This window comes from Lissotriton helveticus, chromosome 12 (assembly GCF_964261635.1).
Source record: "Lissotriton helveticus chromosome 12, aLisHel1.1, whole genome shotgun sequence".
NCBI lineage: Eukaryota > Metazoa > Chordata > Amphibia > Caudata > Salamandridae > Lissotriton > Lissotriton helveticus.
The window spans coordinates 856,580,322-856,608,270 of NC_136073.1; the positions used below are offsets into that span (position 1 = coordinate 856,580,322).

The window sequence follows — 27,949 nt, forward strand, 5'->3', positions numbered from 1 at the left end:
GAAAGCTTGAGCGATTGGTATTGTAAATGACACTTTTTATTTATGTGTTGGTTTTGAAAATAGCAAAATTAATAGCTTTGTCAGTTACAATGTCAATAGTTTTAATTTTCGCAAATGTGACACCTATAACATTTGTAATGCAATGTGTTGTATTTACGTTACTTAGATGTATTGATATTACAAATAACAATGGCTTTTAATTTTGTAAATAATTAATACTTAAATAAAAGTTATTGTAATTTATAATGGCAATAGCTTAAACTTTTGTGAAGATTATGTTCAGTGTATTTTATTGTGACGAAAATCCAAGAACATTGCATTTGCACCTACACACATGTGTTGTAGCACTGAGTAGGGTGAGGGGTGTGAGGGTGAGTGAGTGTGTGAGGGTGAGTGAGGGGGTGGGAGGGGGTGTGAGGGGGTGTGAGGGTGAGGGTGTGAGGGTGAGAGGGGGGTGGGGGTGAGGATGAGTGATGGTGTGAGGGTGGGTGAGGGGGTGAGGGTAAGGGTGTGTGAGGGTGAGTGGGTGTGTGAGGGGGTGTGAAGGTGGGTGAGGGGGTGAGGGTGGTGAGGGTGTGTGAGGGTGACGGGGGGTGACAGGGTGTGTCAGGGTGAGGGGTTGAGGGGGAGGGGGGTGAGGGTGAGTGAGGGTGAGAGGGTTGTGATGGGGGTTGAAGGTGTGAGGGTGAGTGAGGGTGTGTGAGGATGAGTGGGTGAGGGGGTGAAATGGCCTTGGTACTGTGTGAAGCACCATCTAGGTCCCTTTTAAGTAAAATTCTATACTTTAACAACAAACATTTATGGTTTGAAATCATCACTCCATCGTTTTAGAAGAACCAAATGGCTTTCGCAATACCTTTAAGGATCAGATATGATCCCCCCCCTCCGCTGAAAACCAACAGTACATTCGGCAACTGAGATTGAGTAATGTACACGAGACTCGTTAGGAGCAGAAAAGTGCGCTCTATCACTACTTTAAAATGGGTTCATATTGAACGGAAGAGGGTGAATATCTGCGATCACATTTGGATACACAATGACTTTTTACACGTGTATGAATTCTTCAATTCATATTTTTTTAAGCAATAATTTATGTAGCATGATGTACGTACTGATATGCTTTTGTATTTTTCGATTCAAGAATCATATTTGAAATCTTTGCTATGTTGTACGGGCTGCACCAACTTCCTTAAAAGAAAATTAAAAGAATTTGAAAAATTACTGGTCATTTGTTTATGTTCCGTAAGATTGTTACTATTGCGACCATTTGTTTATTGTACTGTAATTCTGACCCAGGCAGGTTAGTTTTTTTGGGTAACCCCATTAATACTCAACCCATATTTGGAACTCTCCTGTCTTTAGATGTCCTTGTGTCCTACATTCTTGGAAAACCTCTATTTACCTCAAGCTAAAATGTAATGAGAGTTGAACTAGGCTTGAGATCATGTAAACAAAAAAACTTGATGGAAACCAAGGGGTAAAATCCTTATTGATGTATATCAAAATGTTCATGCCCTTATGATGGAGTCTCGCTTTCCACTGAAAATTGAATTTTGGTTTGCTTAACTTTTGCACCCCTTGGATGGATTTGTGTGAAATTTGGCAATTCATTAGCTTAGTTATTGAAGGTTTGGCATGCATAAAGATTGATTAAAAGGGAATAAAAATTAAAGGGGTGAAAAGGAATGCTTTTTCATTTTAGCTATCATAGGAAAAATTGCTATCATCTGCAGCTTGAACTCTGACCATCTTTACACCAAACTTGGCATAAAGGTAGAATGATACTTAGAAAATCTTCTTCCCTTTGTTTGGTATGAATCTGAATAATAGTTGTTGAGATATTAGTGTTTAAAAAGTTGCAGAAAGGGCCTTAAAGGGTTAACACTTTTGTATACCTTGGCCTAGTCATAACGTACAACTCCTGTCAATGGCGTTTCAATTTTTAAGAGAAATAAGATTGGCCAGAGGATCGTGCTGGAACTTTCCCCCAGCCATCTTGAAACTTGCAAGTTGGAGGTGACTCACCAGTTTCACACCATGGAAAGTAAAACGGCACAGAAATGGGAGGGCCACCTTTAGTGATGTTTGAACCAAGGTGAGTACAGGGGTACCCTAGAGGTATTGTAAAAGTGAGTACTGTTCAAGACAAAAATACAGCAATATGCGAGCGTTGCGAGTCATAAGGAGACTGCATTCATGTTTCAGGCCATTTTAAGAAGAGAATTTCTGCCATTTTGTGAAACCTCACAAATCACATATAAATTGCAACATGTCATATTGTTCTCACTTGCTCTTTTCCTTTTTATTGAACCTCTTGCACATTAGTGTTTTCGGCATGGCTGTTGGTGCAAGTTTCGGAATGCATTGAGCGCTTTAGAAACTATAACTGGTGACTGTAAGTGTTTGAGCCAGAGACATAACTCACTTTTAACTGTTTATTTTTAGTGCATAAAAATTGTTTCAAATATAAAATCAATACACAAATACAAGTATTAATGGTTTCTTTCTAAGCAGACAGCAACAGTCTACAAGCTTATCTTTAAATTATTTGAGTTATTCCTACACTCAAGGGAAAATATACATCTAAATACTTAATCTATCTCTAGTCCCATACAATGGCAGCGAGAATGTTTGCTTGTGTGATGTCATCATAGATGGAAGGCTTGCATTGGCTTAGTGATTGCCTGTTTGTGATGTAGCATGTTCCCAGACGATTCATAATAAAGCGAAGACCGAAAACCACAGGTAGTGATGGATGAGACTTTAGAGTGCAGTACAGTAGCATAAAGAGACGAAAGATGGAAAGGAGAGCTGCAGTTCAAAGGTAGCAGAGGTAATTTTGGATCCAACAGGTAACTGAGCAAGCTCATTCTAGGCTTTTGGGTAGAGGTGAAAAAGTCCTGGGAGAAAATGATAAATTCACAACTGTGTCCAAGTGCCCACAATCACTCACTCTGTTGAGAGATAGCCAGTTTATAAAAAAAAAAATCAAGATACAAATAGTTGTGCTGTCAAAAAAAAAAAAAAAAAAAAAAAAGGACTTCTCACGGTTCATGCTCCCAAATGTAGTTCACTGAAATCTGAGTCTCTGGTTCCAACCGTACCTTTTTGTGAATTACAAATGAGTGTAAATAATGTGTACAAAAGTGGTCAGGGCGAGCATGCCATGACCCGGTGAATGTGCACACTTTTTTTTACTGGCAACCTGGAGGGTTGCACATTCACCGGGGAATGGCATGCCTGAGCTGACCACTTTTGTAATACTTTTGGCACACTGACGCAGTGCAACAAATGGAGCAGCACTAAATGAACATACTATACCAGATAAATTGCAGATTATTTCAAGTGTGCACAGAGAACCAACATTATCTTACTGTAAATAATGTGTACTTGTGGTATGAAGAGTTTAAACTGCAATTGTCTTCTATGTGTAGCTATTGTTCCTATTTCTAAAGAATGATCGTGAGCGAAGCAGGTTAAATCTTCAATGAAAAGTTTAAAGGCAACGAGGGCGAATATCAGAGTATGGCTGGTCTTCTGGGAATAAAATGTGAAATGTATGATATTTGTGTGAAAATTCCAGATGATAACCTACAAATGGTTTCTCCAGGATCACAGAGTTGGCATATAAATGCCCAGAGGAAAATATAAACATCTTAACAGGTTGAAAAAAATACCAACTACAGACAAAATACACCATTACCGGTTTCAGATGTGACTGAAACAATCAGAATTCTCCCAATAACATTTCAGTAGGTCCCCAAAAACCTGTATTCCACAATCAATCCAATCTAAATCATTGGTAATGGTCCACTTGAATTTATATCAGGAATTGGAAGGTGTGTAGTAATACATCCAGTTGTTATTAGTTGATTTATGAAGAATAGGTTGGAAAGCTAATCTAACAGGATGTGTTTTCAACGACATTTTACACTTGGGAAATTGAGAAAAACAGGCTTTCTTTGCTAGAGTTGTCTGCTGTCAAACTTTTACATTTCTAATGTATTTTTCTTAAAAGTTGAAATCACGTTCCTTCAAAAAAAAAAAAAACTATTAATTTACATGCAGACATGAGTAAAATCATAAAACCTTATTCACTAGAAAATGAATGGAAAATGTTATCGAAACGAACGACAGCAAGAGATCTGGAACATGGTGGCAGACAGAGGTTGAACTAACAATTGTGTGATTCATGCCATTTGTAGTTGTACTTGTGCTCTTGCACATATTGTTCGATTATGCACGTTTGTCTTGTCAGAGCGGAAATTATATTTGTAACCTGTAGTAAAGGCATCTGGAGAGTGATCATATATAAGGGGCTCTATTGAGTACCCTGTTGATCTATGTACCAAAGTGGTGTCAATTGGGGTGACCATTTTATGGGAGATTCAAGGCACAGGACAAAAATAATGTGGTGGTAATGATGTCCTACCCAGGTGACAATTCTAGGCGGCATTTGAAAAGCAGGTTAGGGCGGAGCTGCCTTCCCAAATACAGCTGTTTAACTCCCGATCATATTAAATAAATATATATTCTATATTAGGCACGAATTTTTTGTGTCCTTGGAACTGCCCTGTGCACAATGAACTACCATGAACCTCTACCAAACCTTAATACTAGTTTTCATTTCAAATGCAAGGTTATCCAGCCTGGGGCGGGGCTGGAGTAATTGCGGCTATTGTTAGTCCTGAGCCGCCAGCTTGTGTTGTGTCTCAGACACCCCACACCTGCTCCTGAGCCAGCACTGACTCTTGCCTCCATTTTGTGGCCGGTCAGTGTAAGCCGCCATCTTGAAAGGTCACGGTTTTCAAGTATGCCTGCTGGCAATGGTTGTTTCTGTACCATAAAATCACCTATGGTTCACTTTTTTCATTTTAACCAGTTATGGTTTGCTTTGAATAATTATTCCGAATGGAAAATAAGGAAAAATAAAAATACACAGATTTGCATTGTTGTACTTTAATGGGTGAAATATGTTACTCGCGCTTTTTTATGACTACATTTTGTCCACTTAATTTTGATAGCTACGTATTCTTTCCCACTTAAAGATTGAGTGAGGTGTGTTTACATTGTGATCAGACAGTAAGCTCATTACAAAATGGCAGCCGTAATTACTGATAGGAGCCGCCTCGTCCTTAGCGTGCCTCTTTTATGACCATAGTCTCAGGGTACTAAAAGAAGGAGGGGGGGAACCCCCGCTCATCCGCGTTACGTCACAGAGGATCGTCTCAGATTTGGCATCTGTGCTAGGCCTCACGTAGTCACTTCTACACAGCTGAGCCCTAGAACAAGAATGACGTATCTCGTTGAACCAATCTCGTCGAAAGGACGGCCTTAGTCTGGGGTCGCTCAGCCAGTAGCTGCGCGGCAGGGGCAAGGAAGTAAAGGAAAACTGCCTTCTGTTGGGGAAGCTGAAGCGTCATTCAAGTTGTTCCATTCTAGTGATTGGTTGGAATGTAACTCTCCCCTTTACCATAGACCAATGAGACTGTTCAATATCGCATTTGCTGGAAAAATCCGTCACTAATCGTGTAGGCAAGAACGACAATATCGCTCTGCCAATGGCGCTTATCGACATTGTTGACCACCGGTGGCAACTGGGTGGGGTAGCTGCCAGTCAGCTGTAGTTTTCCAATCCGAGCGCAGGTATGAATTACTCTGGCCAATAGGCTCGTGGAGTGGGCGGCCGTTCTGTGGAACCTGTGTTGGTTATTGGGCGATAATCGTTGCGGCGGAGGCCGGAGCGTAAAAATACTAGCGGCGGAGGAAGCCTTAGAAGAGCCGAGACTCGGCGGGGGATACGAGGTAGGGGAGACCGGTGCGAAGCGGAGGTCACCTGGGCGGCCCCCGTCGTTTGCTAGTAGTCAAAGAGGGTGGTGGGAGAGGAGAAACGGGCTCCGCGGGGGCGGAGGGGAAGTGTGGACGTACGCGGGGGGGGGATGTGTGAGGAAGGGGCGCCGGTGAGACCGAGACGGGACCTGGGGGTGGGTGCGGGGCGCGGCGGGAGGCGTGCGCCTCCATGGAAGAATTCGGGGAATTAACCCGCAACAACCATTCAATGGGGAGAAAAAAAAACATTTTTTTCCTCACCAATTAAAAATGTCAGTTTGTCTTTTGTTTTCGTCGTGACCCGTGGAGAGGAAGAAGGTTTAATTTTAAATACCCCAACCCTCAATTTTCCGTCCGGTAATTATTAGCCTCCTCCTTTCTCCAAAAACCTAGAATTATAGCCCCAAACCGAGTAGGGGCTATGTTACTAAAGCGCTTCGAACGCAGGCTTTGAGGCGCATGCACATACCTCTCCACATAAACACACACACACACACACCTTAGTGATGTGTCTGTTTGATTTATTACGCCCGCTGGATCCTTTCTAGGAAACGTCCCTTTAAATTAAACCGAAAGTGAAACCCCGTGCTTGTTTTGGCACGTATTAAATGCCCCTAAGGCACCTGGTCCACTTGCGGCTGTTTTTGGTGGGTATTGGGGACCCTCTCGCCCACATCTCTTTGGTAATTAGTTTCACCCACCTGAAATTACAGATCCAAATGTTTTTTATGGGATACCGCACTGAGCTGCTTGTTTTTGGAGCATTTTAGAGCATTTAAGTGACATCTCTCCGTTGTTTGTAGGTTTTTTTCTGGTAAGTTAGTAGACCATTGAATTTCCAAGTGGGTTGTTTTCCGTAGCTTTTGCGCGAGTGTTAACAGAATTACACTTGCATTAATTATTTCATGCATTATTTGTCCGCCTTCACTCTACCTGTAACGAGGGCAACTGGAATTATGGGGCAGTATTTGAGTAAATTAGGTTGTAAGAAAACACACATTTCGGGGCATAATGGGGCACGTTTTGTGATAGTACAATTTCATCATTTTGTTATATTTACGCACGGTAACACTGTCGGGATAAAGAGGTCATAGTACCAGTTTAAGACCCAAATACAGCAAAAAACTGAAAGATGACCAGTCAACCCATGTACGGGTCTCCACTGTACAGGGGCACGTTTCCATGCATTTAGTAACTTTTGAATCGTTTCAGCTGGAAAAAACACATTTTGGTAGCATCTGCAGATTGTGCAGCACATGATGGATTTTGTGACAAATGCAGAAAATCTTAAATTGTGGAAAATGTAGCAGAACCACTTAATTCCAATTTCCCTGCCTATATCTGGCGTTGCAACCCAGTGCCTATGGGATATTTTGTATAAATGCATATAATACTAATTAAGGGCCGGACTATAATTATGACCCTTGCTGATGTATTATATCCCTGTTATTATTGTTCTAGTAATGGGTTATAGCTCCAAATCTGAACTTACCCTGGGAATATGATGGCTTGAAAATAGCTTCCCCAGTCTTCAGTTATTTTTTTGTATGAATTCACTTCAGTGAGAAGTTGTTTTAAACTTCAGTTTATTTAATAAATATGCCGCCAATGCTATTAAACCTTTGCAGATTAATGTTAGAACTTTACCTGAAATTTAATGTGTGATAGGTAATGCGTCTGCATCTGTAATTATTGTAGGATGGATGATAGGTACTTCTATAACTTCTATTATTTTCCAGTGGATAACAAGTTTGCCTATGTACATCTAACTCTTGGCTGTCATCTCCTAAAACACCTGACTTTGAGTCCTTACTGATGGACTCAGAGTTAGCTTCTTTACCACAATCCACATGTTTTTGCTCACAAGTGGCCTTGGGCCTAAAACCAGGGCTACTGGAACTGTGATTTTGAGGTGTTTCGGGCATAATTGTAGATTTACTACTCTTGCCTCATAATTTACTGTTGTACCATCTACCTAGCTTTCATGGACTTAACCTCCGCATTTGATCGTGTGAACAGGTCCAAATTGTGGCAGTCCATGAGAGATATAGGAGTAGATGGTAACATTGTTCACTTTCTAGAGGATTTCCACTGCGCAACCAAAGCAATGTCAGGTTTTCACAAGATCTGCGTGTGTTTCGTGACTTTGACTTTAAAAGAGGCGTTTGTCAAGGTTGCATTATGGCCCCCTTTTTGTTCAATTTATATATTAATGATCTAGACAAAGTTCTTCTGTCCACAGGGGTGGATTATCCATATGTAGGCAGACGCAGCCTCCCTGTATTACTTTACACGGACGACGCAGTCCTTATCTCGAGGACCGCGGGGGGCTACAAACACTACTTGATGCCTTTTCCACCTTTATGGCGGATCAGAATTTATCTATTAACCACTCTAAATCTTACATCATGCAAGTGGGGACTCGAAAAAACAGTTTCAAATCAGGGTTGGTCGGGCAAAGGTGCCGTGAACTGAAGTCTTTTCATACTTGGGTGTTTTGGATACACGTGTAAAGTGGGGTCCACTCAAAGAAAGAAAGAAGGGGGATCTGATGCGGGTGAAAGCAGCTATCTTGAGTTTCACATCCAAGTTAGTAAAGAGACCCATCGCAGCCCTGTTAAAGATCTACCAGGCAAAGAGTGTTGCTATTGCCTCCTATTGAAGCTTAATCTGGGGGCATATCCCCTTAGATGACATCCAGGTAGTTGAAAACAGTTTTCTGAAACATCTATTGGGTGTCCCTCGTGGCACACTGAATATGGTGGTACACAATAAACTTGGGGTGCCTTTCTTAAATGATACACTGGCCCTCCGCCCCTAACGTTCTGGTTAAAAACCTGGTTGAACAAGGATCCGACCCTGAGTCACATGATTTTAAAGGAGTGTATGACTCTCGACCGCTCGCTCTGCATGCATCCCTTTGGCTCAAATACATTAAGAATCATTTTGAAAGGCTGGGCCGAGGTGAACTGTATACCGATCCTGTTTTAATAACCAAACAGGATGTGGGGACGATAAAGGAGTCCTCGATAACCTCAGGAGACTGGAAAGAGAAGAGCTGGAACTGTGTAAACTCAGCGTGTGTAAATTTATAATGTTAAAGACTACATTATCAATCAAGCCTTACCTCCTGGGACCTTTTAGCACCCACAAACGTTTTTTACTGTCAAGGTTCCGATTGGACATTTTTCACCTCCTACTCGCCGTACCTGTGGGGAGTAGTAGAGGGCAAGTGTTAGCACCCTGTGGCTGCGACAGAGAGTCTCCACAGAATTTGATACACTGTTTTATTCTGTAGCTTTTACATGGTCTCTAGGAAGTTTTTTATTGTGCCGATATTGAATAGGATGGAGTTTAAACAGGCTCATCCAGCCCTCCTGTTTTTACAATTATTGAAGGAGGAGTGTATTTCTTTTGTTCTTGGGTATTTGAAATCTGTGGTAAAATCCAGGGCCTGTCTTGATTGAATATTAACTGTCGACAGGGGTCGAGGTTGTTTTTAAATTCAGTTTTTCGGTACGGGCGGTGCAATCATGTTGCCAGATAATTAATTTACTGCTTACGCATATTGATACATGGAGTTTGTAGTATTATCTATTCACTTTCTTTATGGAATGTCGTGAAATGTCCCATTTGTGACAAGATGTGATTTTATGTAATTAACATGTGAAGATAACTTTTATGGTTTCTGAACCAAATAAAGTTGAATTGAAGAACTACTGTTGTATAATTTTGTTTGGAACTCAAATGGCTCACACATTACTTTTAAAAGGGTACATGTGGTGTTGCACTGTAATGGGTCTTTTTCAAATATTAACTGGCCACCTTTTTAGTTTCTGATTTCTGTATTAAACAGTTAAACTAATACTTATGTGGTGAAAAGTTTGTCCAAACGTGTTACTAATAAAATGAAAAAATCTCACATAATATACTACATTTGCAGCATAATTTTACTTTTTAGATGCCTCATGTAGTAAACACTGCCCCATACCTTGGTTCTCTATTGACACAATTGCAGTAGCCCTGCCTATACCCCATGTTCATTTGATGTAAGCGATCCTTTATGTTGAACTCCTGTCTGGTTGATAACTAAGTTGTCTCTACACTAGAGCTCTTTTCCAGTAGATAATGACATTGCTCTTGCACTTTTCAAACCTGCATGATTATCTAAGATTGCATCCTTTTCTTTTAACCTATGCAGACGGATAACAAAGTCACCCGTCTACTTTTTAGCCTGTGTCTGAAAGTTTAAAATTTCTCGTTGCCTTAGTCTAAATGATGGTCTGATGAGCATTGTCTGCCTCTGCATGTATAACCATTCACCAGTAGTTAGTTATCACTGCATATTAATCCATAGTATGAAAAACGAATGCTCTTACATGGGGGGCAGCTCTTCTCAAGAGCGGAGGAGTGTCGCCTCGCCTGCTGAGAGCGCAGCAGGCACACACAAATAAAATTTGCCATTTCATTTGGCGCCAGCTCGCCCAAGTTTGGACAGGGGAGGGTTTGAATCATGGAATTTCAGGATTACAGCTGCCCCTGCAGTCTGGTTGGCAGGCTGGCTTAATACAGCCAGCCCTGCATGTGCACTGTGGTCCCAGCAATCCAGTGGTTGCGAAACAGCCGGGGAATCGCTGACACAGGCTTCCAGCCTCAAAACGAGCGCTGGGTTAGCCTATTCCCACCAATACTGGAGCTGCTGTCATGCTGATGAGAGTAGCTCCATGATTCATTGGATGTGTGTTCAACTGGACAGGAAGGAAATCCTTCCATTCCTGCTTGTGGATGCCAGGGAAGAAGGGCCGCATGGGGGGGGGGGGCCTCATGTATGGTGAGTTTGGCGCCATTGTTCCCCACAAACTTTAATATTGCTAGCCCCAACTGCGTGGCATGCTCAATTACTTCTCTGGATATTTATTTTTTCAAAAATGGACGATTCAGAGTTGAATTTGACCATTCGTGTTCCTACAATCATTGCCTTGTGTATAATCCATGCACCCATTGTCTGTCTTTGATGTAGATGCTTGTATACAGTCTCCCTTGACTGTAAGAGTTTCATGTCACCACTGCACGCCCAACACTTGGCTAATGATAGTAGGAATATCTTCATATTTTTAGACTTGGAATAAAGCAGTCATGTCATACCTATCACCAAAAATAAGCCTATGGCCATTACAATTTAAGATACTACTTGGATGCTAATGACAAGGGTAACTCGTCATGGAGTGCCCATTCATTTCAATGGAAATTACATTGAAGTGCCAGAAGATGCTTAGCATCCAAGTGGTTAAACAAATAAATACCTGTCTAAATCTTTTTACAACGCAGCCAATTCTTCTGTCAGATTGATCATAAAACCAGAACATTGTTGCTTCTTAAACTGAACAAAACTGCTCTGGAGGGGGGAACATTTCTCCATCACTTGTCCTGAAGTCTAGATATCTGTGCTTAGACTAAAACAGACAACCTACTATAAGCAAGTATAAAATGTAACCACACACCCTCACAGTGTAGAGTTTGAATATAATATATAAGCGAGTATGTGAAAAAACCTTTTCTCTTTGTGTCCCATTTATCTTCTAACCAAATGATAGTTTTAAATCATTACAATGGTGTGTTTTTCATTTTGTTGTTTAATTTTTAAGAGGTTATTGCTTTGAACCTTATTCATAGTAGATTAAGAATTTAATGATGGTAATTGATAATCAATGATAACTTAAAGCGTTTTATTATTAATTTAATATTTACGATGTTGCAATGGGAGTCTTTGCATACAAGGTTTTTCGTAGTTATCTTCTGTCTTAACATAGCTATACATGTAATTAAAAAAAATATGGATATTACAAAGAAAAGCTTGGCTCAAATTCAGACCAAAAATCTCCATTTGGGGTGGGTGTTTTTGGGGGGGAACCTGTCCTATGACTAAAAGAAACATGAATACATCTAATATAAATCTTATCCAGCCCTATGAATATTTCAGGTGAAAAAAACCTGTGTCCATACTGCAGCATTTGAGCTGATATCAAAATTACAACCAGCCTCCATTTTTAATTGACAGATCTGTAGTTGATGCAGTGCCACTAAACCTTTATCTGTTAGTTTAGACACATGAATGTTCCTGTTCAGTTTGCTGTCCGTTATAACTTACTATGTGCTAGTTCTCCTCTTTGGTTACCAATTTCATGTAGGTGTGTTGTGTATCCCAGCCCTTCTACCTAACCTCTTTGTCTCTGCTTCCTTTTTAGTTACCCCCTGCTTACTTTCCCACTTACATGAATCAATGTTCCCTACTATAGAACAGCTCCTTTATCCCACGCTCACCCAATGTCGAGCATATCTCTATTCTTCAGTGACACAGAAAAAAATCTCAATTTACCATTGATGGGGTTTAAGATTGTATCCATAAAACCAAGATTGTAAAAATCTTGTTATGAGTACTTACCTCTTTTTCCCACTTTGTGATTTAACATACTCCTTTATGTTCTTGTATTTCTTTAACATGTAGTGCCCATAATAATCTAAAGTAGACTTTTTATAATACATTTATGATGTTAATCCTCTCTTGCTATTGTAAACTCCCAAATCTGCGAGTTAAATAATATGAATGACCTTAAGGTCTGCCTTCGTTCTTCATGTCACAGTGAAGTTGAAAGGGATTCTGTCCCCTGTGTAGTCAGATTTTCGATCAAAACGTTATATACTTGTGGTCAACTTAAAATATCGGGCTCCTTGATTTCCCAATTCTCCCCCCCCCCCCAATTTTTTTTCTCTCAAAGGTATGTTTAATTGACATTTTAAACCACCCAAAAAAAAATGCGACAATCCCGCACATCTTTCCACACTGGCATTGAAACACCACCCAAGCGTAGTATATTAAGCCGGATAAAGCTCCCTTTGGTCAGACTCCTAACATACAGAGTAGTTCTCTGGAAGGTGCAGTTCCCGACATTTAAGGGGAATACCAAACGGCTTGCAATTTAAGTGGGAGATCGTTGAAAGTTCAGGGCAAAAAACCTCATAGTGGCTCGGCTGATAACCTATGTTCCCCAGGTAAGGACTGACAACTGCCACCCTACGCTGAAACAATCGGAAACCTTCCGCGAGCTAGTTCCTTGGCTGGCAATGTCATAGAGGAACAATATGAGGTAAGTCACACTGACAACAGAACACAATAAAACTCCCTCCGTCCCCCCTCCCCAGTGGTGGTAGCAACTTACAAAGGTCCAAGACGTGTAGTGTCTAGAGCTCACAGTTGAAATAGGTGGAGGGCTCTAACGCTAGCAGGACACACTGCGGGCGGAAGACCCCTGGAGAGGAAAGCGACCAGTGGGCCCCAGCGAAATTCAAAGTTCTTAAAATCATCCATAAAGATGTCAGCCATCTTCTCCAAACTCAACAGTCTCCACAGTCGCGAATGCCAAAGGGAGGTGGCTGGTGCCTCCTTCCTTTTCCATGCCGCGGCCAGGGTGAGCTTGGCCGCCCCGATGCTAAGTCACATAATCCGCTTGTCTGCCTTAGTCTGATGTTCGAGACAAGGATCACGGAGACCTAGTAAGGTAGAGGCCATTGAGGTGGGAATGGGGGTATCCCAACATATCCTTAATTTGGGCAAGAATTTCCTCCCAGAACGGACGGATAGTGGGGCAGTCCCACCAAATATGCTGAAAGTCCCCTAAAAGCCCACATCCCCTCCAACATCTATCGGAAGTGCCAGGAAATATCAGTCGCAGCTTGGCGGGGTGTAGGTACCAATCCTTCATGGTTTTCATGTGCGCCTCCCTAAGTTCCACGGAGTGATTAAACTTGGCTATGTCTGACCATAAGTGTGTCCACTCTGCGTCAGAAATGTCCTGTTGAGGGTCCCCTCCCACATGGACATGTAGCGAGGCCTTGGGAAAATTGCAGTGGAAAGTAGGAACCCATATCTAAAAGTGATGGCACCCTTTATGGAGGAAGTCTTGGTCAGGAAGGCTTCGAACTTCGTGAGGGGCCGTGTAGCTGCATCTCTCACCTGAGAGGACAGCGCCCAGTGAAGTAATTGAGCGTGGTGGTATCGTTCAGTCTCCTGAACCCCGTAGTCCCTCCTACAGCTGTCAAAGGTGAGCGGGTCAGAGTTATGGAATAGGTGTGTTAGTGCCAGACAACCTCCCTCTTTCCAAGCCTCAAAGGGGCCTTCAGTCAACGCTGGGGGGGAAGGCGGGGTTTAAGTGTATGGGCGTAAAGGGGGAGGGGAAGGTAGTCCACCTGTCATCCTTGGAGACTGAATCCCAAACCTTCAAGTTGGTGCCAGTGGGGGTACTGATATAAGCATTTTTAGGCCTGTCGCTCTTGGGTTTCCAAACCAAATACCAGATCGTCCTCCCTGTAACGCTCCGATCCATGTGTAACCAGTGTTTTTCTGACTCCTGTTGTGACCACTCCACTAGTACTCTGAGTTGTGCCGCTTTATAATACACATGAAGATCAGGTAGCCCTACGCCTCCCTCACCCTTTGGCCTGCGCAGGATGGTGAAGGAGAAGCGTGCTCGACCCCCTTGCCATATAAAGCGTAACATCATAGATTTTATTTGCCGGAAAAATTTCACGTCGGGGTCAATGGGCAGGGCCTGGAACAAGTACAATAGTTTGGGAAGAAGGGACATTTTAACTGCATGGATCCTCCCCAGCCTTGATATAAACATTGGTTTCCATCCGGCCAGGTCGGCCTGAATCTTAGCTAAGAGCGGAGGTAAGTTGGCAGAGTAAAGTTTCCCCAACGTGTGGGGGTCAAGTGGATCCCCAGGTACTGAATAGAGGAGTCGGCCCACAGAAGGGTTGTGAGCGACTTGAGATGGAGTACTTCAGACTAGGGGAGTGTGAGGTTAAGGACGTAGGATTTGTCATAGTTGATTTTGAACCCCGCCACCGCTTCAAAGTGCTCCAGGTCCGCTTGCACGCGTGGAAGGGAGTGGGCCGGATCAGAGAGGGAGAGGAGGACATCATCCGCAAAGAGAGTGATCTTATGTGACTCCCCAGTGAAGTGTAGGCCGCGGATGTCTGGGTTACCTCTCACCGCCAGTGCTAACAGTTCTATGCTTAGGGCAAAAAGCAGAGGCGATGGGGGACATCCCTGCCTAGTGCCCCGTGAGTGTTCAAAGAAGGAAGACAAGTGCCCATTCACCGCCACTCTGGACCTGGAGGAGAGGTAGTTCGCCCGAATCCTTGTCAAAAATTTAGAGGAGAAGCCAAAGGCGGCCAACGTCTGGAATAAAAAACCCCAGTCCACCCTATCGAACGCCTTCTCGGCATCAAGCCCCACCAGAACTGCCGGGATTTTGAACTTATTTGCCTTTTCAATCAAATGTATCACCCGCCTCGTGTTGTCGTGGGTCTGTCACCCCTTAATGAACCCTGATTGGTCCGGGTGTATGAGTGCCGGCATCAGATCGTTGAGCAACGATAGAGGAGTAAAGTTTCGCATCCAGATTCAAGAGGGCAATCGGCCTATAGGAGGCACACTTACTATGGTCTTTCCCAGGTTTGGGTATGATAGATATTAGGGCTTCAGCCATCGTGCCCGAGGTCTCGCCCGCCATGCTGTTGAACAACCGGACTAAGTACGGCAAGAGTTCAGAGGCAAAGGTCTTATAGAAAATGGCCGTGTACACATCCGCCCCCAGAACCTTATGGGGTTTTAAGGCCTTAATGGCAGTCAGCACCTCTTCCCTGATGAAGGGAGCAGAGATCATTTCATTCCATTCCGTTGACACCTGGGGCAGTGCTATCGTCTGCAGATACTCGTTTTGCGCGAATAGAGGGTCTTGTAGAAGGCCCCAAATATCTCAGCCTTCGCCTCATGTTGGTGTGTCATTACCCCCTGAGAGTCCTGAATTCCCCCAATGTATTCCTGCTCCCTCTTGTCCCGAAGCTGCCTAGCGAGGTGCTTCCCTACCTTGTTACCCTGGGAATAGGAAAGACGTCTTAATTTTAGCAGAGTATACTCAGCCCAGTTATTGTAATGCACCCGGAGTTTACCTCTAACTGCTGTTAGCTGCCGCAATGCTTGTCGGGAGGGGTTCTCCTTGTGTGCTTTCTTTAGAGTGGAGAGCTCCTCCTCTAATTGCTCCCTTTCCCGACCACGCTGTGTATTAAGAGCAGCATTCAGGGCTATGCACTACCCGCGAACACACGCTTTAAAGGCGTGGTGAAGACTGAGGTGTTCCCCGGATCATTAAGCGCAAAAAACTCAGATATAACTCCTCGCAGAGTGTTTATAGGAGGTTTTGTCCCGAACCAGGGACGACGGGAAATACCATCTAGGGCTGGCCTTACTCTTCACGCCCCAATGCAGGCACACTGCGAGCAAACTATGGTCGGAAACGGACAGTGGAAAAATCTTCCCAATTTTTCTTTTAATTTGGATGTCTATGGCATTATTATCCAACTAAAACAATGGTTTATCTTACTTGTCTGGAGCATACCAAATGAACATCTGGAGGGGTGGGGCTAGCAGATTCACCAATTAGACATCGTGCCATAAAATGGTCAGCATTGATGTGCAACCGCTCTCAATGGTTAAAGTACTCGCACAGAGCCCCCCAACCCCTGGACCTGTTCATCTAAGGTCTTTGGGAATCCCACAGATGAAGCCTAGAAAACACTCAACAGGCTAAAATGTGTTGTCATTCCCGGGAGCCCAACCCACTAAATGAAAGCAGGGAAATAATGAACAACTTTTACTGTGGCGGTATTAACAATTGGATGTGCGCCATCATACTTTCATATTGCGGTCCTTGCATCCTAGTAAAGAAGAACAGAATTTGAATGGTTACTTGTAAAATATTACCTTAATGACTTTTTTTTTTAATGTAAGTAATTTGTGTATGCCCTGCTGAAATGTTATTTTCTTCTTGACAAAATAAACTGCAGTCATTGTAATAAATGTTTGGGACAAAATGTTTTATACAATATATGTATGGTTAATTTCATATTCATGTTTTCCTGGGTAGTTTGTTAGTAGGCTACTTTCACATACTACTGAACGAGGTCGCTTTTTCCTCATGAGGGCAAGTCTCCTTGGTCTTCTCTTTCTAAGATGGCCAGTGGGACTGCAATACAGACTGAATGATTTTGGTGCCGCAAGCGATTCAAAGCTCTCTTGGTTACACAAGTAGGGCGACTGTGGCACCAGAAGACCAGTGATAGCTCGTTATTTGATTACGGAGGTAGGTGGCAAGTGTTTTGAACCACCCTATATTAAATATAAAAATCAAAATGCACTGGCAGCGCTCTCTGTTAGAGCTCACTCTGTTATAGCGAGTTTGTGGCAGGGCTGGTCACTGTTATGTAAGTGTACTCCAGGGTGATACCGTAGGACAGCCATGCCAATCTGTCCTAGCTTGTCAGTGAGTGTCAAGACTGGGGAGTTGAGCAGGTAGGGTGTGTGTATTATGATCATCTTAAATCCGTCCTAAATGTCTCCCATGACTGTGGCCAAGATTGAGTTAGTCAGTGTGGTATTGTAATTGTATTTATGTAGCGCTTACTACCCCATACCAGGCGTTGAATCTCTTTTTCTACTCGGGAACCCATAAAGAATTAGTGGTGAATTAGTATAGAGAAATATAAAAGTAATTTGAGTGGTGGGTATGTTTCTTAGTTATTTGGATTGAGAAGGATACTGGAGGGATAGAGGGAAAAAGGTTTGCATTTATTTAACGCTTCCTACTTCTGATATGGTGTTAAAGTGATTTTTTGGCAAGAAGCAGCTGCTCCGGAACCCATAAAGAATTAGTAGTGACTTAGTATAGTGAAAATAATTTGAGTGATTGATATGTTATTCAGTAGCGAGTTCTTTGCTCACCAACCTCTCCATGCCGACTCTGGCATATACCCCTGGCAACTGCTGTACTGATTTTTCTCTCCTGGTGAGACAATCCTAGGTTCTGAACCACTGCTAATGTCTCAATGCCATCATTCAACAACTATTGATAATACTTACAAAGCTTCCATAACTCACCTCTTCACACCACCCAAGCACCATACATTCCAACCAATCATTTCACTACAACTCAGCAATATCTTTTTCGTCTCATCCATTGTAGAATTCAGAGCCTGATAAGTAGATTCTTAAGTTTCACCATCCGACCTCTCACTTGTCCCCCTTCCACATTTAACACAAAAAGACATACCACAACCCTGCCCAATCTTGTATCTTCTCTACTAGCACACAACAGTCCCAAGCATTGATACACTGTCTCCTTATTAAAGAAAGCTAAACACTAGTTAGGCCTTCTGTCGTTGCTCACGGTCCTCAATCATGAGCTTCAGAAAACTAGTAGAGTTGCCTTTTTTTCTACTTGGCCACAAGGCTGCCAGAAAACAATTCCATTAGAGAATATGCAAACAACTTTCAGCAGCTGAAAGAGCATATGACCAAACCACACATATATACACAAGCATTGCCAATAGGTCTTGCTTTTTTGGACCTTATAAGTATTCAGTTATGTAGCACAATATCCTTAGTGCAACATCAACTGTTGCATGGCTAAACACTTAAAAGGTCCCAAAGGCAAGACCTATTGGCTATGCCAATGTCCTCATACATGCAGGACCTGTAATGTAAATTATTAGATTGAACTAAAAGTATTGTCCAAGACCTGTAAAGCTGTTGAGATGTAAATATTGTTTTTATTTAATCATTCATTCATTTATTTGCCAGGAAAGTATCCTGATGGTGTTCAAACTGCGACTGACTGAATTAAAGGTCTTTTTACTTAGAATTACTTTCTGTAGAGACATCTCTGTACTTTTCAAATAACCCATTTGCGTTTTGAAAACCTCAATTCAACTTAATTTTGTGAATGAGAACTGATAGCTCCAGTCCAACAAGCACTCACAGCCCTGCATTGAAGTGTACGGGCTGTAAAAATCCAAGTATAATGCAAAGTGTAGCAAATGAGCCACGCCCTTCGGCACAAGAATGGTGTAAAAGTAGGGTGTGTCCAGTGGTGCACTGTGCAGCTCATTGTCCCAAATATGACTAAACATGGTGTGCTGCTTTTTACAGAGCATATTTTTGACTGAAATGGCCTTTAGATTAGCATCAGTCATGCACCTTTACTGATAAACCTAAGTACAAACGATAATGCGCAGAAATCTTATTTCTGTGTGCATTTATCATTTTTGCATCACACAAGTGAAGTGTCTTGGTTCGTTTTGATCCTATTGAAATTCCTTCTTACCCCAGAATTACAAATATAACAATGTGTCTCAATGGAACTTTTCTTGCTGACAGTATATTTTGGAATTGTTGAAACTCATTACAAGTAATTATATTTTATTGTGTTAGTAAAGGTGCAGAACCTCACATGTTTTCTATCAATACCCGCTGTACTCCTGCAAGACTGTCACTTATTTCACATTCTAAAATTCACCCCATTTGTCATCAAGGAAAGCAAAGTTAACACCCATCTCCTTGTTAAATGAACAGCAGTATGTCAGAATATATTGAATGACACTTTACCTCTGTCTTCAAACTCGAACAAAATGCAACAGAATAAAAACAAAATGTACAGTCCTCTTTATGCCTTCAGAACACCAGCAGGGTTACCTTGGTGGTGGTGGTGCTGCCGCCACCCCCGCCCCCCACACACCCAATGCTCCTAAGACCGAAAGGCTATGGAAATTATTTTTAGCCATGCTGTGCAGTAAGGCTGAAAATAATGTATAAAGAAAAGGTGCTAAGACACAGCACTTTTGTAGGTGTACACCAAAACAGATGCACGTGCCAACAAAATGAGGCGAGCATGTTTTTCTTATCTACCAACCCGAGATGGCTTAGTACATACAAAGGTGCATCAAATTCACTTTTTTGATATAACACTAGTGTGCTTTCTTGATACGGTGCTAATGCTCTTACAAAAAAAATTGAGGTGGGGAGCGGAGCAACATAGAGGAAGGGCAGGAGATAGGATGTGGGTCGAGGAGAGAAGGTCAAGCGTGAGACAACAATGAGGAGGCACACAGACAACAGAGGGCGGGCTATGGGATGCACAACGATGACCGACATGGAAGCACACCAACAAACTAAGTACACAGACAACAGGATGGGCAGCAAAGGGGGAGCCCACGGACTACGGAGGGTGCGAGGGATGGTGCAGCAAACTGACAATAGCAAGGGGTGGGGAGGCAAGAACGAACAAGCATTTACAATGCAACGGTTTCGCCTTTGGAAAAGTGAAAGCTATTGGCATTGTAAATGACAACGTTTTTATTTATGTGTTGTACAAATGATTTGTGTAAACAGCCGCATCTCAGATGCGGCATCTGCTACTACAGCACTTAGAAGCCAGGCCTTGTCAGCAAGCAGTGTATATGCACAATTCAAGTTTTTGTTTGCAGTGTTATATAGCGTGAATTCGACCCGAAAGTATTGGAGAGCTTTACACAGTTCTTTAAATGGGATGAAAAAACTGTGGAGGGTCTCTGGGGCGTGGCCAATGTAATTAAGGGCGTGGCTTAAACATAACCACAAAAAATCTGTGCTTATCATAGTGTGAGGTCTGTCGGGCATTTTGCGGTTTCTATCCTTGCATCCAGATATATATACTACAGCAAGTAACATTACACCTACAACAAGCCAGGACTATTGGGTTTGCCAATGGTTGTTAGTTGCACAAGATAAATAAGCAGCAACTATGGCTTCGTTGCATACAGAATATTGAAAATGCTTCCATTTTCAAATGATGAGACTGTGAAAGAACTAAAACGAGTCTCTTAGAAGTTATCTTAAAGGCAGTGAGCAGTGGCAATGCCACAGAGTTAAGATCATGGAGGGTGAGGGCAAAAATTGACAGCCCGATAGGGACCCATCTCGGCACCTATTTTTTAGAACTGCCATGCTGAGCACCGGCAATACTCGCCCCACTTAAAGCCCTGGCTTCACTGAGCACCAGTAACGTTACACAAGGACACGTTCATTTTTGGTAGGCATGGGGAGATTAAGTGATTTGCCCAGAATCAGTGGATGTTGAGCCATTGTCAGACTCGAACCTGCTTCCACCATTGCCAATGTCAGCAACCCTTTTGTCGCATGCTCCATTAATAATGAAGGAGCAATATTTGCTTCAGGCGGAGTTACTAGCATGACTGTATCTAAATGCGCGCCAATGTTACAGCGAGTCAGCTTGCTGTAAAGAAACATACACGTGGCGTATTCAGATGCTTTGCCGAGTTCATTTAACAAACACACACAGCTTGCAAACTGTTGTATCTTTCATTCTGTGTACTAGACTTCCGTCCTACTAAAACGCGATTAAATCAAATGTGAACCACTGAGCTCTGTTGCTCTTACAATGAATTGTCTTACTCAAAGAAAGTCGCAGAGTTATTTTATTACAATTGCAAGCAACTGCGACCGCGATTTTCCAAGGATCACACAGTTTGGTCAAGCGGGTTATCGGGGATCATAGTTCGCTATTTATTGTAGCCACAACTGACAGTAAACTAACTATACATCCAGTACCAGTACATAAGGTTTGGAAATAGTCATGTGTTTGTCCGTGTATTAGAGATTCTTCTTACACACCGATGTGCGTACGTACATACGCTTTTATTTCCTCAGGTGAAGAATTCTGAACTTGCAAACATAGTCAATAGACAGTTTTTCACAGTTCGATAGTAAACGACCTGGCTACATTTAAAACAGGCGCGTAAGTATCATCCGCCTCAAATGCTACTCACTTGTATCAACCCCAGGAGGATGAAAGTCTGAGGCAGTGCGCGCGGCCAGATTACACATAGATTTCCAAGCCGTGTACATTACCCGCCTGATGTGCGATCAGATGGTCAGAAAACCTCTGAGGCTGTAACCGAGCGCTTACATTCTTATTGATCAGCGCAGACCCTTAGCACCAGCCCACGTCAGATTAAAAAATTGTTGCGTCATCTAGAAAACCCTCAGACTATTCACTCCAGAAAATTATTTGGACAACAAGCGGGCACAACCTGGTGGGCAAAGGTCAACCTGCACATTTTCAGATTACAAAAAAATCAAACAATCAAATTCTAATGATGTGCACTCAAACTCAGAAATTGCGTAACTATATGTGGGATTCACAAAGACTGTTCATGCTGTAAAATAACCACAGCAGAAAGCGAAGTTTCTTTTCCTGCGAAGCGTTAAGTGTATTCAAACAAAGGAAGATGTTGAGACCACACTATGCAGTCAACACCATTCCCTACCTCCAGTTCCGGAAGGACATGGATTTCCCCATCTACTCCCTTTCAGTATTCCCGACAGCCAACCATTTCCTTCACATCTTTCTACTAATATTTTCACCAACTGATTTAACAACATAGTCTTCCTTCGCGCACGTTAGGAACCTAGTAGAGCTTGCAGCTGTGCATTAACGAGATGACATTTACTCGAACAGCGTATCTCTAGCACACTGTAAAGGACACTGTGCTCGCTGTTCCACCCCAGTACAGTCCAGTACTATAAATTTCCTCGAAATATCTGACTGTTATTTTTCATAATAGAGTTTTAAAACTTTTTATCTGCACTGTGCCATTACAAGAGTGAGTTAATGATATGTAAATGAGTCTGAACATGGTCCTACAAGAGTGGGCCAACCGTATCCAGATGAAGCCGACCAGTGTCCTACAAGAAAGGTTCAACAATGCACAAATGAATCTGAACAGGCCCCAAAAGGAGAAGTCCAGCTCTAACTTTTCAGGCACAGAGTTATAAGCCACCCTAGACCTTTATCTAACTTGCCCTGAAGAGCGCCTTCATCCCCTGCACACAGCAACTGAACACACCTCTCTCTCAGAGGGTGGCCGACCAGTTACTAAAATGTGCTTCTAGTGTAGGCTTCTAAATCACTGGGAATACCCAGTGGGGTAGCTAGACCATTAGCCGCCCATGGCGGTCCCTGCGTTTGCCGCCCCGTGGCCGCATTGAAGAGCAGAGCGGGGATACTGGCGATCCCTCTGATTGCCTTGCCGCCCCATGGCGGCGGCATTGAAGAGCGGGGGGGGGGGTGAAAGCCGCCCTGAGGTGGCAGGTAAAATGAGCGGGGGTATGCCACTGCCCCCCCCCCACCCTTGTTATGCCACTGGGAATAGCGCAAACACAAGAGGATTACCAATATGCATATGTGTCCTGCCACCCTGTACTTGAAAGGACCAGCCATTTTCAAATAAGTTCGAATGAGTATCACAAAATCATATCATTTACTCCGATTACTCCGTCATAGTTACATTTTGCCCAGGCATAATATAAAACAGTCACTCAAGAAGTGGACCTGTTGCTCCGGTAAGAATAATGACCCACATCTATGTATTGACAATCCTTTCTCTACCCTGAAATAGTTTTACTATTTACGCAAATTCATGAAACACCAGAGGTAACGGGGAGGGGGGCGGAACGGACACACGGGGAGGGGGGCGGAACGGACAGCGGGAGTGGGCGGGTACGGGGCACAGGACAGCGAGGGGGGGGGAGGGGGGAACGGGGCACAGGACAGCAAGGGGGGAGGGCGGGGGGGAACGGGGCACAGGACAGCGAGGGGGGAGGGCGGGAACGGGGCACAGGACAGCGAGGGGGGGAGGGCGGGAACGGGGCACAGGACAGCGAGGGGGGGCGGGAACAGCCCACGGTCAAAAACAAGCACTCACCCACCTGGACTTCCTCTAACGTCGGTTGGCCGCAGAATGAGAGCAACATGGCGCCGAAAAAAACAAAAACAACTCCGCCCACCGCCGCATGACTCCACAGAGGGAACGCCCAGGGAAAAAATCGAGGGAACGCCCACGAATCTGGTCCGTGAATGACGGACAGATCTCTGTTCCAATGGCTAGCCTCCATTTATGGAGCTAGCCAATGGGACAGGGGGGCGTATTCCATTTTCCTTACTGAAATCAAGAGATTTCTCTGGAGGCGGAGCTAAGAGCTCCGCCCTCCAGCGAAACCTAAAAAGGAAGGTGAGCACATGGAAGCAACAAGCATTGGCCATGAAAGTGATCGGGGTCGCGTGCTGATTTGGTGCGCGCGCTTTAAGGGTGTGCGCGAGTGATGATGAAGAGATAGAAAAGCCAGATGGCAGCTATGCGCGTAACCGCAAGCAAAAGCGTGTGGTCAGATTTTTAAAGCCCTCACACTAAATGTCTCGCCAGACCAGCGCATGCACTTGCTCAGGCGAGACCTAAAAAAGACCACTTTGTATATGTATATATTGTATGAACCTTTAAAGAAAAAAAACTGTTTTTCCGCACACTGTTGTGTAGTTCCTAAAAATACATAGGATCAGTACCCCTGTGTGTCGGTAGGTGGTGTCGGTCGTCTCCGCGTTTGTCGTCGTGAGTGATCGCCCTGGTATTTACAGACACTACCCCTGCACGCTGACGTCTGTTCTTTACTCGACATTCCATGCCAGAAGCGCAGAGCCGTGCAAGACACTGACCAATGGTGCATAAAACTAGGGCCCTTACTCTACAAGTCAATTCGCTGAACGGGCGATGGGTGGGCCGTTGGGGAATCCATAACTAATATGTCTCTTACAGATATATTGTTACTGACGGTAAGTAACTTGTTCATCTGTAAGAGACTATTATGGATTTCTTGCCTTAGAATAGATACCCTCCGGACTTGGCTGTCCAGGCAGTAATGTTTAGTGACCGTGTGCAATGAAGCCAACGTGGCTGCTTGGCAGATGTCATGAAGGGGGACTCCGCGTCCCAAAGCAGTAGTGACTGCCGCCACCCTGGTGGAATGGGCGCGCAACAATACTGGAGTCTCCTTTTTAGCCAAGGGATAACCGATTTTAATGCAAAGAACAACCCATTGAGAGAGAGTTAGTTGTTTTGCACGGCTCGACCTTTGGCGCCCACATAACCAACAAAGAGCTGATCATCCACATGGAATTGTTTTGTGCAATCCAGATAAAATGAGAGCCCCTATTTTGGATCCAGATGATGGAGCCTCTCCTAATAATTAGAAGGATGCGGGGCAGGAAAAAGGTGGGCGAAGTGATGGTCTGGCCTATGTGGAAAGAGATAACCACGATGGCCAGGAAAGGTCGGTTTCGAAGGACAACCTTGTCTGGATGAACAGCAAGGAAAGGAGGCAAGGACAATTATTTAGTGGCTCGAAGGGAGCGCACATAAGGTAAGTCAGAACACAGTTCAAGTCCCAATTGGGCATTATTAAAGGGATAGGAGGAAACAGGTGAGTAATGCCCTTAAGGAAACGATTCACAATAGAAGACTTGAAAAGAGAAGGCTGATCAGGAAGGCAAGGAAAGGCCGAAATGGCTGAAAGATAGCCCTTGAGGGTGCCCAGAGCAGAACACTGCTGGGCCAAAGAAAGCAGGAAGAGGAGAACCCCAGAAAGGGGGATTCACAGACTTTGCTGCACACAATGCCACAAATTTGTTCCATCTACAGGTGTTTACTGTTTTAGTAGAGTGGCGGCTGGCTGCCAAGATAATATTGCAGACTTCAGGAGAAAGGTCAGACACTGTCAACTGTCGCCGCTCAATCTCCACGCAAGGAGGTGGAGGCTAGACCAGTTTGGGTAGAGGACAGTCCCCTGCTGCTGCGACAGAAGATCCTCCCAAAGAGGCAGTCTGATCGGAGTATTGATGGCCATGTTCAAGAGCTTGGGGCTCCAGACTCTTTGTGCCCATTCCGGAGCCACGAGAATGACTTGGGCCCGGTCGCGCTTGATCTTCATCCGCACTCTGGGCAGAAGTGGTATAGGCGGAAAGGCGTATAGAAGACTGCAACTCCACTTGTGATTAAAAGCGTTGCCTAGTGACATTGCGCGTTCTCTTTGTTAGCGAATAGATCTAACCACGGCTCTAACCACTGCTGAAAGATACCTTGCGGTACAAAAGGGGGGTGGTGAGGGGCGGGGCATCCGAACCAATCAAACACTCACACCCAGTCAACAGATCTGGGTTTAATCCATCACTGTTCTTTAGCCCACTCTGCCACCCCAGTTCATACATGACCATATGCAAATCAGTCTGACCCTGTGCCTCATGGGAACAGTCCAGCCCGAACTGCCAAGCCATGCCTTCCCTGGACCGGAATCAAGCTTCCTAGGACCGGTTTCTGGCATTCCAGCCATCTTCAGCCAGGCTTGCTTGAATTGGCAAACAAAGCTGTACAAAAGGGGGTGGTGATGGACGGAGCATCTGAACCAATCAAACACTCACACCCAGTCAACAGATCTGGGTTTAATCCATCACCGTTCTTTAGCCCACTCTGCCACCCCATTTCAGACATGGCCATATGCAAATCAGTCTGACCCTGTGCCTCATGGGAACAGTCCAGCCCGAACTGCCAAGCCATGCCTTCCCTGGACCGGAATCCAGCTTCCTAGGACCGGTTTCTGGCATTCCAGACGTCTTCAGCCAGGCTTGCTTGAATCCAGTGGCAAAGTGAGCAAGGGACTCAACGTTTGAGCCTACCCGGCCAAACTTTTGACTGGGTTTGATTGGTTCAGATGCTCTGTCCATCACCACCCCCTTTTGTACCGTTTTGTTCGACATAAGTTGGCAGGGTATGCTCAGACGGGAGTCCCTTGCTCACTTTGCCACTGGATTTGTCTGAAGACGGCTGGAGTGCCAGAAACCGGTCCTAGGAAGCTTGTATCCGGTCCAGGGAAGGCATCGCTTGGCAGTTCGGGCTGGACTGTTCCAATGAGGCCCAGGGTCAGACTGATTTGCATATGGCCATGTCTGAACTGGGGTGGCAGAGTGGGCTAAAGAACGGTGATGGATTAAACCCAGATCTTTTGACTGGTTGTGAGTGTTTGATTGGTTCAGATGCACTGTCCATCACCACTCCCTTTTGTACCGCGAAAGATACCTTGCACCACCTCCGAGTGAAGACGCCATTGTTGATCCATAAAGCATCGGCGGCTTCATTTGTCCTCACTGGAGTTCAGGGAACCTGCCAGGTGCTGAACCACCAGGGACAAGCCACTTCCAGAGAATAAGGGCCTCCTGACAGAGGCCCCACAACCCCACTCCGCCCTGTTTGTTACAATACCACATGGTGGTAGTGTTGTCTGTGAACACCTGCACTACTGTTCCTTTGACAGAAGGAAAGAATGCCTTCAGTGCAAGACAAATCGCCTGGAGCTCCAGAAGGTTGATGTGGAGCCTGGACTCCACCACTATAAAAACTGGTTGGGGGAAGGGAGAGGGATCTGCCGTTGCCCCCATCCTGGTTCGTGAGCCACCACTGCAACTGATGTGCAGTCCCAGCTGAGATATGGACGACATCGAACAGATTCCCCTGATGCTGCGCCCACTGGAACTTCAGGTCCCACTGCAGAGCCCGTATATGCTACCTGGTATTATCCACCAGCAGGATGCAGGAGGCCATGAGGCCCAGCAGCCTCCGAGTCATTCACACCGAAATGTGGGACCGGCGCTGGAACATCTGTATCTTAGCCCAAATATCCCGGACTCGCTGTTTGGGAGGATTGGCCCGAAACTGCGCTGGGTCCAGAACCGTTCTGATGAAAAGGAGCTTCTGAGAAGGGTGCAGGTGCGACTTTGGCACCTTGACGGTGAACCCCAGCGAATGCGGGAGGTCAGCCATAGTCTGGAGGTGAGCGACGACCGCTTGGGGCGAGTTCTCCTTCAACAACCAGTTGTCGCAATCGGGGGAAGACTGTAACCCCTGATCTGCGCAGATGAGCTGTGACCACTGCCATCACTTTCGTGAACACCCAAGGGGCGCTGGTAAGACTAAAGGGGAGCACAGTAAATTGAAAATGCTCGTGGCTGACCGTGAACCGTAGGTAACGCCTGTGGGCTGGCAGGACTGGGTGTGAAAATAAGTGTCCTGCCAGCCCAAAGCTACTATCCAGGGTCGAGGGTAGACCGGACCTGAGCCAATATCAATATTTTGAACTTCTCCTACTGGAGGAAGCGGTTGACGTTCCTGAAGTGTAAGATAGGACGCAGGCCTTTGTCCTCCTTAGGCACCAGAAAGTAGTAGGAGTAGCAGCCACGAACTACTTCTGGCACAGGGCCTCGCTTGATGGCTTCCTTGGTCAAGAGAGCTGCAACTTCCTGATGGAGAAGGGCCAGTTGATCCTCTGCCATGCAATAGAATG

At 44.4% G+C, this 27,949-nt stretch overlaps 1 protein-coding gene across 3 annotated transcripts in view; it reads left to right on the forward strand.

Moving 5' to 3' along the window:
- Positions 1-5,510: 5,510 nt before the first annotated feature.
- The window catches only part of KDM4B (lysine demethylase 4B), a 374,991-nt gene continuing 352,552 nt past the window's right edge, over positions 5,511-27,949 (forward strand). The window contains exon 1 of one of the 3 annotated variants that reach the window (XM_078669809.1): positions 5,511-5,646. The gene's annotated coding sequence lies outside the window, so the exon portion shown is untranslated. Of the gene's footprint in view, positions 5,806-27,949 lie in introns of all 3 variants that reach the window. The other 2 variants (XM_078669810.1, XM_078669808.1) reach the window with 2 other exon arrangements.